General features: G+C 39.0%; 1 long non-coding RNA gene across 1 annotated transcript in view; it reads left to right on the forward strand.

Annotated features, from left to right (window-relative positions):
• The first annotated feature begins 6451 nt into the window (after positions 1-6451).
• Positions 6452-13311, forward strand: part of LOC128564760 (uncharacterized) — a 59681-nt gene continuing 52821 nt past the window's right edge. The window contains exon 1 of the long non-coding RNA XR_008374154.1: positions 6452-6603. This is a non-coding gene — a long non-coding RNA (uncharacterized LOC128564760). The remainder of the gene's footprint in view (positions 6604-13311) is intronic.

Genomic DNA, 13311 nt, shown 5'->3' on the forward strand with positions numbered 1-13311 from the left:
CAAGCTTCTAAAAGACCAACAATGATGTGACATGCTTTCTATAGACACTTTATTTGGTAAGGAAGCCAACGTCCTTCCTCATCTTTGCCTTATGCTGAGCGCCCGAGTTTATCACAATATGTCTGACTATCCTCTGGGTTTTATGATATGAATTCTATATGTGCCAGGTACCGGTTTTTATTAGGTTGTCTAAATTTAAGTTTATTTCTAATAGAAAGAGATGTGTCTTGATAATACGTTAGAATGTTGATTTTTTTTTTTTTAGATTAAGATCTTGATGCAAAAATGAATGGGATGAAATAATCGTTCAACGTTTGATTTTCTTTCTTACATGTTGACTTTTGAAATTAAGACAAAACCAATTTCAACTGGGAATGGTATCAGGGTTACCTCTGCGATGAAGTGTCCTTCTTTCTGTGTTTGAGCTGTTCTATTGCCTGTTTAGATAGTAACTTGAGATCAGAGCTGAAGTGAAACCAGAGGGTTTGAAAGGCAGCTGAAAGCACCTTCCCCTTCTCTCCAGGTCAACCTACGTGGATGCAGAATAAGACTCAATTTTGTTACAATAGGATGGCAAAACCTTAGGAATGAATAGTTTGTGAATCACCGTGAACTAACTCCTGCAAACCAGGTTGGACAGGAGCTGGTGTTTTCTGACACATGTTCATGTTAACCTTGCCACTTTGAGTCATACCCCTTCTCTCTTTAAAGCATCGTTCCACATCCTACCCACATCTTTCCTTTCCAAAATGTTCAGTGTTGTAAAGACGTCTGTTTCCACTCCATATGAACACCAAAAATGCATGAAGTTCTGAGAAGCTGGAATTGTGTTTCGATGCCTCCTAAATATCTGCCATTGCTTTATTTGATATCAAACGTTCGATGTTTAGACTCAGCTTCAGTGTTAGATATTTTCTTACTTTTGACTTAACTAACTCACCGTTTTAAATGAGAGCAAAGTACTCTTTGGTGAACGTCACATAACATATCGTCCATCATGTGTATCAGACTTGCTCCCCAGCCTTGAAGTGAGTTTTCTCATATTTGGACTAATGATTTTTTTCAAAGTTGCCTAAAAGGCACTCCATAAAGATATTAGAACATCCTCAGAAAGAAAAATACACTAGTGTTTGTTGTTTCCTGTATGTGAATACTGAGATTTAAGAATATATCAGGATGCTCCTTTAGCTCACACATAAATTCTTTTTGTTTTAAAACATGGCTCCCTTTTGAGATTTAGCAAATAGTTAAATTAGTTTGCATAGTTCTTTTCTTTTTCTTTCTTTAAGTACAGCTCTTAAGTAAGCAGACACTTTAACTTGCTTTCCTATTAGACAGCTTTCCTTTATTGCTTTTTCATAGCACAGCTATCAAAAGTAAGATAATGCCCAAAGATCTGGGACCTAATCAGCTTTCTAGCTGAGTTTAAAGAGGCTGGAGGCTGCTTAAAGGTGGCTCTGGGTGTGTCTGCGGGCCCAGGGCAGTGTTTGCTCTGCCACATTTTGATGGAAAGGGTAATGTGTTTGCTAGATAAGGTGAAAGGGACCAGCCAAAAAAGCAAGGCTCTGTTTGATAAACCCTGACATATTTAGCCATTTTTCACGCACATGAAAGGAAGCTTTAAAATCCAAGGAAAACAGAGGTGTCCATTCAAGCACACTAATGTTTATCAAGACAAAAAAGGTAAATAAAGAAAATTGGCATCTTGTAGTCTATTAAATTAATTAGCTCTAGAGCTTATCATTAAATTGAAAAGCTGGATAAAATACAAGTCTATTTCTTGTTATTTAATGGGAAAGGTAAGTTCTTTACTTCAGGGTACGCTGGAAAAGACGGTTATTTTATTTTGCTTGTCTTGCCCTGGTGGAAGATTTGATCCTTATATGAAGGAGCTCATGAATCAAAGTCAGTTGAACCTTATGGACCAGAGATGAGAATTTAATTTGAAATTAGTGTTAAAATACATGATGCCTTCTTTATAAGTGATTTATAGCCTGCAAACAGATTGATAAAGCCAGAATAAAAACATGTCACTTGGCATATACTTACAATTAGAGGGCAGTATATTCTTTTTTTAAACAAAAATTTTAATTTACTTTTCCTTTTTTAACATTTTAAAATTTAATATATTAAAAGGGAACAAATCTTTTTGTTACATGGATATCTCGTATAATGTTTAAATTATCATTTTTTGGTCTCACTATGTTGCCCTTGGTAGAGTGATGTGGCGTCACAGCTCACAGCAACCTCAAACTCTTGGGCTTAAGCAATTCTCTTGCCTCAGCCTCCCACATAGCTGGTACTATAGGACCCACTACATTGCCTGGCAATTTTTTTTGTTGAAGTTCAGTTGTCATTATTACTTAGCTGGCCCAGGTCGGGTTTGAACCCTCCGCCTTCAGTGCATGTAGCTGCACTGTAACTACTGTGCTATGGGCACCGAACCTAAATTGGGGCTTTTAATGTACCTGTTATCATTATGGTTGTTCATTGCACCCATGAGGTAAGATTTCACCTCTCAGCCACCTCCCACCTTCCCCTCTTCTTAAATTTCCAGTAGCCTTTACATCTCTTTGTAGAGATGGGTACATTCTAACTGTCCAATCAAAATAAGTTCATAAAGAAAGACGTTTTTAATAAAATAGCATTATAATCTAGAATGGATTATAAATGCTGGGTTGAACCATTCATTGATTTATAATAATTTCCCTTTTCTAGAAAAAGTAACAAAAAAAATCAGAAAGTTACAAAATACACAGTCTTCTTTCAAAATAACAATTAAAATGATATAAGTACGAAGATAATTTGGGGTTCAATTTCATACTGTGCTAACTTTAAATTAATGTGGAGGGAAATATCAACTGAAAATCAATATAGTAGTAAAATTTTCTAGTATTTTTCTTAGACAAGATATATTACTGATCTTCTCTTTTTTTCTAAATCAAAAGTACTCAATAAACTGAAGAAATCACCTCAAATAATTAGTTCATCTACAGAACATTTTAAAATATAATCGCATGAACCTCTGGAAATGTGTTTCTTCTATATATTAATCACTTTAAACATTTTTTTATGTCTTGGTGTTAATAATCTATATGAGTTTAGATTTTTAGATGAATTTAATGTCAACTAGGGATTAATGTGCATTAATTAAATCGACTGTATCTTCTTTAATGAGAAAAAAGGATTTCATTTTAATACTGATTTCTTAATAAAGCTTCTCTCTACTTACCTGTATTTTCTCAACATTACGAATTATTCTATTAGAAGGTAAATTAATTTAATAATGGCAGGGTGGCAAAATATGAAATAAATCAAGTGATTGCAAACTGTTTTTACTGGGGTTGTATTCTCAAAGCACATAACTTTCTAAAAAAGAAATCAATTTGTATTAACTATTTAAAAGTAAAAGCATAAATTGGACTTCACATTTAATTTTCTTTTGAGTATTATATACATTGGCTAGCTCTCTGTCAAAATTTGAAGCCCTGTTTGGGATGTAACCTGTTTAACAGGTTGACTCAATTCTCTAAATAGTCATATCTTTATGGAAGATGCATTTTCAGTAGAATTTTTGTCCCAAAAGATGCAGAACCGTAAAGTAGTGGATCCTAGTGGAAATCTGTGACGTTACTAAAATTAATCATTATATTGATAAATATACTCTGACCCCCAAGCATGTACAGGGTATTTATGATGCCTCCCCTTTTTGGTAGATTTGATGTAAAAAGATGAACACTAGCGGTGAAATCCAAACCACCTGAACTTCTTAGTCTTTATTTGGGGGAGTATTCATTGAAATTACAGGCTATAGTTCCTTTTCAGATTAAATATTTGTTTATTATTATTTTAACATGGAAGATGGAAAACAGAAAGAACAGGGACTGGCAAAATCCAGACAAAAGAAAACCCCCACACTCTTTTCTGCCTGCCCCTACATTTTTTTTTTAACAGTCTCATAGATAGCACACATTTTAGTAATTAGAACTCATGGATAGCAACTGCCACCTAGCCTTTCAAAAAACTCCTCATGAATGAATACTTAGCTGTTCTCTTCCCTAATCGTCAGGGCTCCTGTCACATTAAATGGCCTAACAAGGGAATTCCCCAATGTCCCACACTTACAGGTGGCCACATGTGATGGGACAAGCAGGCTGTTGTGAGCATCTTGCAAGGTTGATCCTCCAGCCAGCCAGATATGAGATTAGGTATAGAACAAAGTATGCAAAGACTTTTAAAAATTAACTTTAAGCCTGGAAATACAGTGTTATAGACCAGGAAGCTGCCATATTAAAAAATGTACCCAGACTTAGCTACCAAATTGTACTAGGCAGGTTGGCTTTTACTAGGGTGAGTGCCTTGGTCCTAGTTCTGGCTTGCTTTGCTAGTTAAAAAATGGGTAATAAAATTCACTTCTCTGGCTTACTGAGAATATGAGAGAAGGGATCCAAAGTTTCTTAGCTCTATGCCTAGCACAGAATATAGTTTCTATAAAGGATGAATCTCAGTATTACCTCTTGAGGATGGTAAGCAGGATGAATTCCAGTTCCAGGCACCAAATACTTTAAAGAATAGCTGGGAGAGAGTTGGGTGATGATGTGCAAAATGTCCTCAAAGGGTTGCAGAGGGAAATGGTTAGAAAATTGTTATTACAGGTAGTGGATTTTAGCTCAACATAAGGAAGAATTTATAATTCAATAATTTAAAAAATATTTGTAAAAACTATCATGCCATCTGTCAAGGTGACAAATAAAAGATAATTACGTCAGAGTTGGGAAGCCATTGTTTTTAAATTTGGTTGCATAGAATAGAATCACCTGGAAACTTTTTAAATATTCACCTGAGAAAATTCTTCTTTCAGGGAGGCAAGCATGCTATTCACAAGTGTAATTTGTGGTGTTTGTTAGAAATGAGACACCTTGACTATGTAACACCAACATGAGATCCAGTCATGATACGAGCAAAAGGGTTTGTCTTTTTGATTGTCCTCTGTGAAATTCAATAAATTACACTATTGCCTCCATTTTTCCAATAACCTGGTGATGTGGGAGATGAAAGTGAGTGTGAAGGTTATTGACCAGGGGAAAAGGTGTAGAACCATAGTATAGAAAGTATCATAAAGCTAGCCTTCTGGTCCAAATGATTTTTCTTTTTAACAAATTATGTTGTAATGATAGCCAATATTTATATAATACATTATTTAGTACCTTTCTTTTCTTTCTTTCTTTCTTTTCTTTTCTTTTTTTTTGCAGTTTTTGGCTGGGGCAAGCTTTGAACCCACCACCTCCGGTATATGGGGCCAGCACCTCAATCCTTTGAGCCATAGGCACAGACCTCATTTTTTTTTTTTTTTTTTTGGAGACAGAGACTTACTTTGTCGCCGTTGGTAGAGTACCATGGCATCATAGCTCACAGCAACCTCAAACTCTTGGGCTTAAGCGATTCTCTTGCCTCAGCCTTCCCAGTGGCTGGGACTATAGGCGCTGCCACAATGCCTGGCTATTTTTAGAAACGAGGTCTTGCTCTGGCTTAGGCCAGTCTCAAACCCATGAACTCAAGCAATCCACCCATCTCAGCCTCCCAAGAGCTAGGATTACAAGTGTGAGCCATTGCGCCTGGCCTAGTACCTTTCTTGTTAACTGAATTTGCTTGCCCTCTCTGATCCTAAGTTCATATTTCTGAATGAGAGGGTAGAGGAGCTTAACTAGATCAGGAGTTGCCAACAAAAACATTCATAGGGCCTGAGAAGGATTAGTGGTGGGTAGTGTGGACCAGATGTGAATAATTGGGAGTGGTGGGAACTATAGCAAACTAGAGAGTTCTATAATACTTCTACAGAGGGGCATTGCTAGGTGACTCTTCAAAATGTGGCCTTGTGGAAGAGCAGCTTCAGTGTTACCAATATTTTTGATTTTGAAAGATAACCTGGTAAGTTATTCAGAATGTAAAAACAGGCATTTAAAAGTCATTTTGTAGTTCCAAATGTATAATCCTGGGCTTGAATCTGGCCTGGGATGGGGGAGTCACTGGCCTCTTCCATTTGGACTGGCAGGTGACTAAGGGTACTTCCTAGCTTTAACATTCTCCAGTGATGTTTCACAAGAATCCCCTAGGGAGCTTTTTAAATCTCAGACTCCTGGATCTCACAGTAAGAGATTCTGATTTATACTTCTCATAAGTTCCCAGTTGATGCCGAGACTGGCACTGGCTGTGAAAATGCATATAGGAGCCAGTCATTGTGCTGTTCCCATTGGCTTGGCCATTGCTAGGATTAATTCAGGGGACTCCCCTGATTACTCCGTTTCCTTCCTTTCTTTCTGTTTCCCTCCCTCCCTATATCAAGGTGACACCTTAGGGATGGTGACATTTGCACTTTTGCATTGGGATGGGGAACAGGGGAGTGTTGATCTTGTTCCATTCATCCCCATTAACTTGGCAGGAAATGCTCAATCCTGTTTGAAGATGGAATTATCTATGAGTACGCTGAAGATGACCGGCTTCATAAATTAGTCTGGCTAATGATACATGGGTGATTACTGGGTGACAGGCAACATACAATGGATTTCACCAGTACTACCTCCAGTCCCAGTGACCTTTTCTCCGGTAGGTATATTTTCATTCCTATTTCAAGGTGCAAGAACTCAATCTTAGGTGAAATAACTCATCCTCCTCACATAGGTGCTGAGGAGCAGAACAGAGATTTAAAGAGGGGTGGGTTGATTACAAAGCTTATTCTCTTTTTGTTATACCCCTCCAAATTATATGTACTCACATGAATTATATTAATTGATATATTATATAATATAAATAATACCCTACTGAATAAGGGATTCAAAATGGTTAACAAAAATTCAAATTCTATTGGTAAATAAAATAGATTAGAAATAATAAAATACATCAAGAAGGAGAAGATGGGCATAAAATGACATTCCATAAAGTCTTTTTTTTTTTTTTAATGGTGTTTCACTGTGTTGCCTCAGGGTAGAATGCCGTGGTGTCAGCCTAGCTCATGACAACCTCAAATTTCTAGGTTCAAGCAACCCTCTTACCTCAGCCTCCTGAGTAGCTGGGACTACAGGCACCCACCATGATGCCTGGCTAATTTTTCAATTTTTAGTAGAGATGGGCTCTCCCTCTTGCTGAGACTGGTATTGAACTCCTAAGCTCAAGTGATCCTCTACTGCTAGGATTACGGGTGTGAGCCACTGTTCCCTGCCTTTCCATAAAGTCTTATTTTCTTTTTTCCTTGCTAGTAATCATGAACTTGATGCTGAGCTTATGAAGAAAGGAGCCATGGTCCATCTCTTGTTGATATGAGCCATTGCGAAGGTAGAGAGGAAGTAAAGTGCATGAAGCTCTCTCATTTCCTAAATAGGCCCTGATGTGGTCTCCATCCGTAGTCCAAGCTGCCCCTTGGGCTTGCAACTATCTGAGATGACTACTCCAATGTCCATGGATTTACCTGCATCTGAAGACAAGGGAGAAAAGACAGTTGACACTTATTAGAAATAGTAATTCCTGTTGACCTAAAGCAACCTATATGGTATTATACATCCGAAGTCAGGGTTTTTGTCCATTTAATTCCATTTCTATGCTTTCTGGTACAGGGCTACAGATAGGTAGGTTCTTAGTTAAAACAGTACTATCAGATTAATGATAACCCTTCAGATTAATTGCTTTAAATTGAATGTAAGATTATGTCCTTAATATAGTTTAACACTTGAAGTCCTTCCTTGGTCTTCCAATTTCATTTGTTTTAAGGTATAGTACATAAGAAGGGCTTTAGTATAGATCAGCGATTTTCAGGTGATATGCCATGAGATGCAACTGATTCTCTTGACTCAGCCTCCCCAATAGCTGGGACTACAGGCGCCCTCCATAGCCCAGCTACTTTTAGAAACGAGGTCTTGGCCAGGCTGGTCTTAAACCCATAAGCTCAGGCAATCCACCCACCTCGGCCTCCCAAGTGCTAGCATTATAGGTGTGAGCCACCTCACCTGGCCCGCAATTTTTTTTTTTAAGTTTTTGGCTAGGGCTGGGTTTGAACCCACCACCTCTAGCCTATGGGGCCAGTGCTCTACCCCTTTGAGCCACAGGCACTGCCCCAGCCCACAAAATATTTTAAAGATCATTAATTAAATTATTTTTTAAAGAAGTTCAAAGCCAAAGTATATACATATATTTTACTCTTTTTTTGATCAACATAATTTAACTGTCCCGTGAAGTTTAACTATAGGTTCAAGTGTGCCATGGGATAAAAAAGGTTGAAAAACACTGGTATGGATGACTTCAGAAGAAAAACAAAAAACCTGGGAAGTACCCAAGATAAACACAAAACAAGATGATTTCATTCTTGAGGGCAAGGAAGTTATCCCATACTTAAAATTAATTCAAGTATTCAAGTTTTTTCACCTGAAAAGGAGGGGGTTGGTATTCTCCTGATCTCTAAGGTCCTTTCTGATTCTTACACTTGAGAAGGTATTAGAAAGTGATTTGAGGAATCATAGGCCGGCAAAGAAGGAAGAACAGGTGATAATCCTCAGAACATCAGTGCCAAGCGGCCAAGCTCCATCTGAGATGGAGCCATGCTGCTCCTGAAGCAGCCGTGTCACTTACGGATGAGGCTGACTCCCTTCCTCATGCCCTAGCTGCGCTGCCAACATCAGCCAATCAGCTCAGAGGAGAGTGGGATCAGGCTGGAAGCCATTTCCAAGGAATTTAGATCTACTGCCAACTGGATCACTGAGTCGTATCTCAGCATCACATTCAATGCTCATGTGGTGTCATAGGCATTAACAGGGAGACTGGATGGGGTTTTGCATTGGGCTTTGGACACATGGCCAAGTTCACAGTACTGACTTCCTAATCTTGACCCCACAGTCTGAAAACCTCTACCTTCCAATTTCTGTTTAACCTTGTTGTTTGAGTAGTGTCTACCCATGGGTAGAAGCAGAGTTTAAAACTGAATGAGGGGCTGGTGCCTGTAGCTCAGCAACAAGGGTGGCCAGCCACATACGCCAGAGCTGGCAGGTTCAAATTCAGACTGAGCCTGCCAAACAACAATGACAACTAGAACCCCAAAATAGCAGGGCGTTGGGGCAGGGGACTGTAGTCCCAGCTACTTGGGAGGCTGAGGCAAGAGAACTGCGTAAGCCAAAGAGTTTGAGGGTGCTATGAGCTGTGATGCCACAGCACTCTGTCTAGGGAGAGAGCTTGAGACTCTGTCTCCAAAAAAAAAGAATGAGGATTTTCCAAATGAAAAAAAAAAAAAAATCGAATCAAGATGTGTGTAACCTTAAGTTTGCTTAGTTCCAGGCTACATTAGTGGGGTGGTGAATATATGCTGTTTGACCTAGCCAGCATCCTTTCAGCTTCTAGCTCTTATGCCCTGGTTTCCCAGGAGAACCATCTCTTTGCCACAATCAGCTCAGGGTCACCTCTGAGCTTCATACACTCTTGACTAGGACAGCTGGTCCCAGGCTTGGCAGGCAAGTGGTTCATGAGAACCAGTCAAAGCTTGTATTCATTAGGATTAGTGTGGTCTTCAGTAACCAAAAGAGGCTTAAATAAGATATATTTTATTTCTCCCTCTTAGAAAAGTCCAGAGCTAGAAGGTTTAGTGTTGAAATGGTGATGATAGCTCTGCTCCAGAATTTTTTTAAGGAAATGGACAGGCTGATTTTAAAAAGTGTATGAAAATGCAGAGAACCTAGAATAGCTGAGAACATTTTGCAAAAAAAAATATAGGTGGAGTATAGTTGGAGGGTTCACACTACCTGATTATAAGACTTATTGTAAAGTCACAATAATTAAGCAGTGATGTATAATGTAATGTTAGAAAAAATAGACCTAAGAAAGAAATAAGAGCCCAGAAACAGACCCACACATATACGTCAATTAATTTTCAACAAGGGGGCGGCGCCTGTGGCTCAGTCGGTAAGGCGCCGGCCCCATATACCGAGGGTGGCGGGTTCAAACCCGGCCCCAAACCAGGCCCCGGCTGAACTGCAACCAAAAAAAATAGCCAGGTGTTGTGGCGGGCACCTGTGGTCCCAGCTGCTCGGGAGCTGAGGCAAGAGAATCGCTGAAGCCCAGGAGTTGGAGGTTGCTGTGAGCTGTGTGATGCCATAGCACTCTACTGAGGGCCATAAAGTGAGACTCTGTCTCTACAAAAAAAAAAAAAAATTTTTTTTCAACAAGGACACAAAACAATTCAGTGAAGTAAAAAGGAAAATTGATTCCAGACATGGTCTAGTACAGAGGTGAGTAACTTGCAGCCTCAAGGCCACGTGTGGCTCCCCAGATCCCCAAGGCCTATCCTTCAACCAAATCCAAACTTTAATCCTTTATTAAAAGGATTTGTTCTGTAAAATCAGCATTCAAGGATCCAGATTCAAAAGTAGCACTCAAGGATCCAGAAGGCCACATGTGGCCTCAAGACTCTAGACCAACTGAATAACCAGATGAAAATTGTGGCACTTATATTACGCACATACAAACAATACTTTCAGACTGACCATGGGTCTAAGGCAAAAGCAAAAGTTACACAGTTCTAGAAATAAAAAAAAAGACTATCTCTCTTTTTTTTTTTTTTTGAGATAGTCTCACTCTATTGCCCAGCCTAAAGTGCTATGGTGTCACAGCTCACAGCAACCTCAAATTCTTGGGCTCAAGCATTCCTCTTGCCTCAGCCTCCTAAATATTTGGGACTATAGGTTCTTGCCACAACTCCTGGCTTTTTTTTTTTTTTGCAGTTTTTGGCTGGGGCTGGATTGGAACCCACCACCTCCAGCATATGGGGCCAGCTCCTTGCTCCTTGAGCCACAGGTGCCACCCTCCTGGCTATTTTTTAATGAAGACAGAGGTTTGGCTTTTGCTCAGGCTGATCTCGAACTCCTGAGCTCAAGCAATCCACTAGTCTCTGCCTCCCAGAGTGCTAGGATTACAGGTGGAGACTATCTCTAACAACACACAGTAGGCAAAGATGTCTCAGACAAAATACAAAGGCATACAAAGAGATCAAAATTAAAAATAATAAATTATTAATTATATGTTATCAGAATTAGAACGTCCTACATGTTACAAGACATTCTTAAGGAAATGAGTAGGGCTTGTTTTTTTCCCCATTTTTTAGGAACTTTTGTTTCATCTGAAGTCTTTAATATTTAGTAAAATGTGTAGCTTTTTAACGTTGCTTTGAAAAGGTGTGCTTTAACTTGCTTTATATCCCTTTCTTTTTCACTATTAAGCATATTCATTACTCTGTGGCTTTACAGTCAAACCTAGAACTGTTAACTTCAGTATCATTGGAATTTTATTTGCTTTTCTGCATGTACAAAGACTTAGAGCCGATTCATTCTGTCTGTGCAATTACCTCTCTGTCTATAAAGATCTCTGTTGGGATTTCCTTGGAAATATTTCAATGATAGCTTCACTTTTCAGACAAAAGAAACTAAGTGAGGAAAACATTTCCTGGAAATTTGACAATGTCAGCACTGAAAAGTTAATCACTGTAAATTTAACAGATGCAAAGGAATTAGTCCTTTTAATACTAATGTCAGAACATTCCCTGAATTCCTATTTGATTGCTACTTCAGAGACAGAGCTCATTAGAAAACATTACCCATTCTTAAGTTCTTTCTCTGCGATACCTGAGCACTGTCAGTTCATCCTGGAAGGGAACTACTTTATGAATAGCTTTATAATACGGGAGGTGTGTACTTAGCATACGCTGAAGATATGTATCCTTTGAAAGACTTTCTTAAAATTCCCCTTTTGCTGTGATTAAAACATGATACTGTCAAAAGGGAAGAGAGCTGGTAGATAGGGAAACAACGGATGGAGGAAAAGAATGTCTTCTCTCTCACTGAGTGCATGTAAATGCGGTGTCTGCTTTTCTTTTTTTTGCAGTTTTTGGCCAGGGCTGGGTTTGAACCCACCACCTCCAGCATACGGGGCTGGTGCCTTACTCCGCTGAGCCACAGGTGCCACCCAGTGTCTGCTTTTCTAACAGAGATCTCTTGGTACCGCTGTCTCTTTACATTCACATGGTGTGCTATATTTTATGAAGGAATTTCGTAGACATGGTATTACTTAATCCTAAAAATGTTACAACTGCTGGTTTGTAACTATCTTCTGGATTTAGGTACCCTCCTCAAACTCGAATACTTCAAGGCATTGTGATGTGAAAGCTCCCAAAGTTGGAGTTTATATCTGTATTCTCTCAGTTATGTTAATGGAATTATATTTTAGCTTCATGATGTTCTGTGGATTCTTTATGTATTTGACCGTGACAATCTCTCGTTCTGAGTCTGTCCAGGATTCATTCACACTTCTCAAAGCTTGCTTCTGCACTGTGTTCTGGGACTGGTATTCAGGGGTGTCTTTCTTACCAGAGTGGTCCGAGGAGATAAATCTTTCCTTTCTCCAGCCTAGTACAGATAGGTGTGCAAGGTAAACCCTACAAACAGATGGAGGAAAGGGTGAGGAAAAGAACGGTAAGCCCCCTGCACAGGTAAGCTTCTGGGTGATTCCTACAACGATGAGGGTCCTCCGTGGTCTCTTATGCACCTGCCAGAACCCACTTGGTTCCAAATCTGGTTTTACAGATCTCCTGAAAATATCTTGTGATCCTAATATCTGCCAACAAATTTTCTTCACTTTACATTAGCCAGAGTAAATTTTTATTTTGTTGTCTGCCCTTCAAGAACCCGTCTATGTAAGTTCTCTTTTGGAAGCATGAGCCCACAATCCTCAGAATTAGTTTGCTGAAGGAGTTTGCACGTGAGACTGGCAGAAACTTTCAGTAGCAACACCCTGATTTTCTTTGAACAGAAAGGGTAACTCGTTTGTGAAAACTGCTCAAGACTTTCACCAAAATAATACATACTGCTTTCATTCTTATATTTTGCCTACCAATCAAGGGGATGAACTCGGTTGTACAAATGGCATCATATGATTCTGATTTAATATCAAATTATGCATGAAACTGACCATTTTCCAAACTGGCTAGATAATAATAGTGCCTAGGATTTTCCAGTTGTCAAGGGTGATGGTAAGTATTGCCCGTGCATTAACTTTTTAAATTCTGACAACAACCCACTGAAGTAGGCACTATTATTATCCTCATTTTACTGACGAAGAAATAAACTTAGAGAGGTTGTTCATCAGAGCTGCTAAGTGCCAGAGCCAGCATTTAAGCTAAGGCACCGAGCCATATCAACTACTCTACACTAATATAATAATTATGCACTTCATCATAAACCTGTTTTTTAATTACAGAGATTGTGCAAATAGATAATTTTTATTCTC

Source organism: Nycticebus coucang, chromosome 2 (assembly GCF_027406575.1).
Source record: "Nycticebus coucang isolate mNycCou1 chromosome 2, mNycCou1.pri, whole genome shotgun sequence".
Classification (NCBI taxonomy): Eukaryota; Metazoa; Chordata; class Mammalia; order Primates; family Lorisidae; genus Nycticebus; species Nycticebus coucang.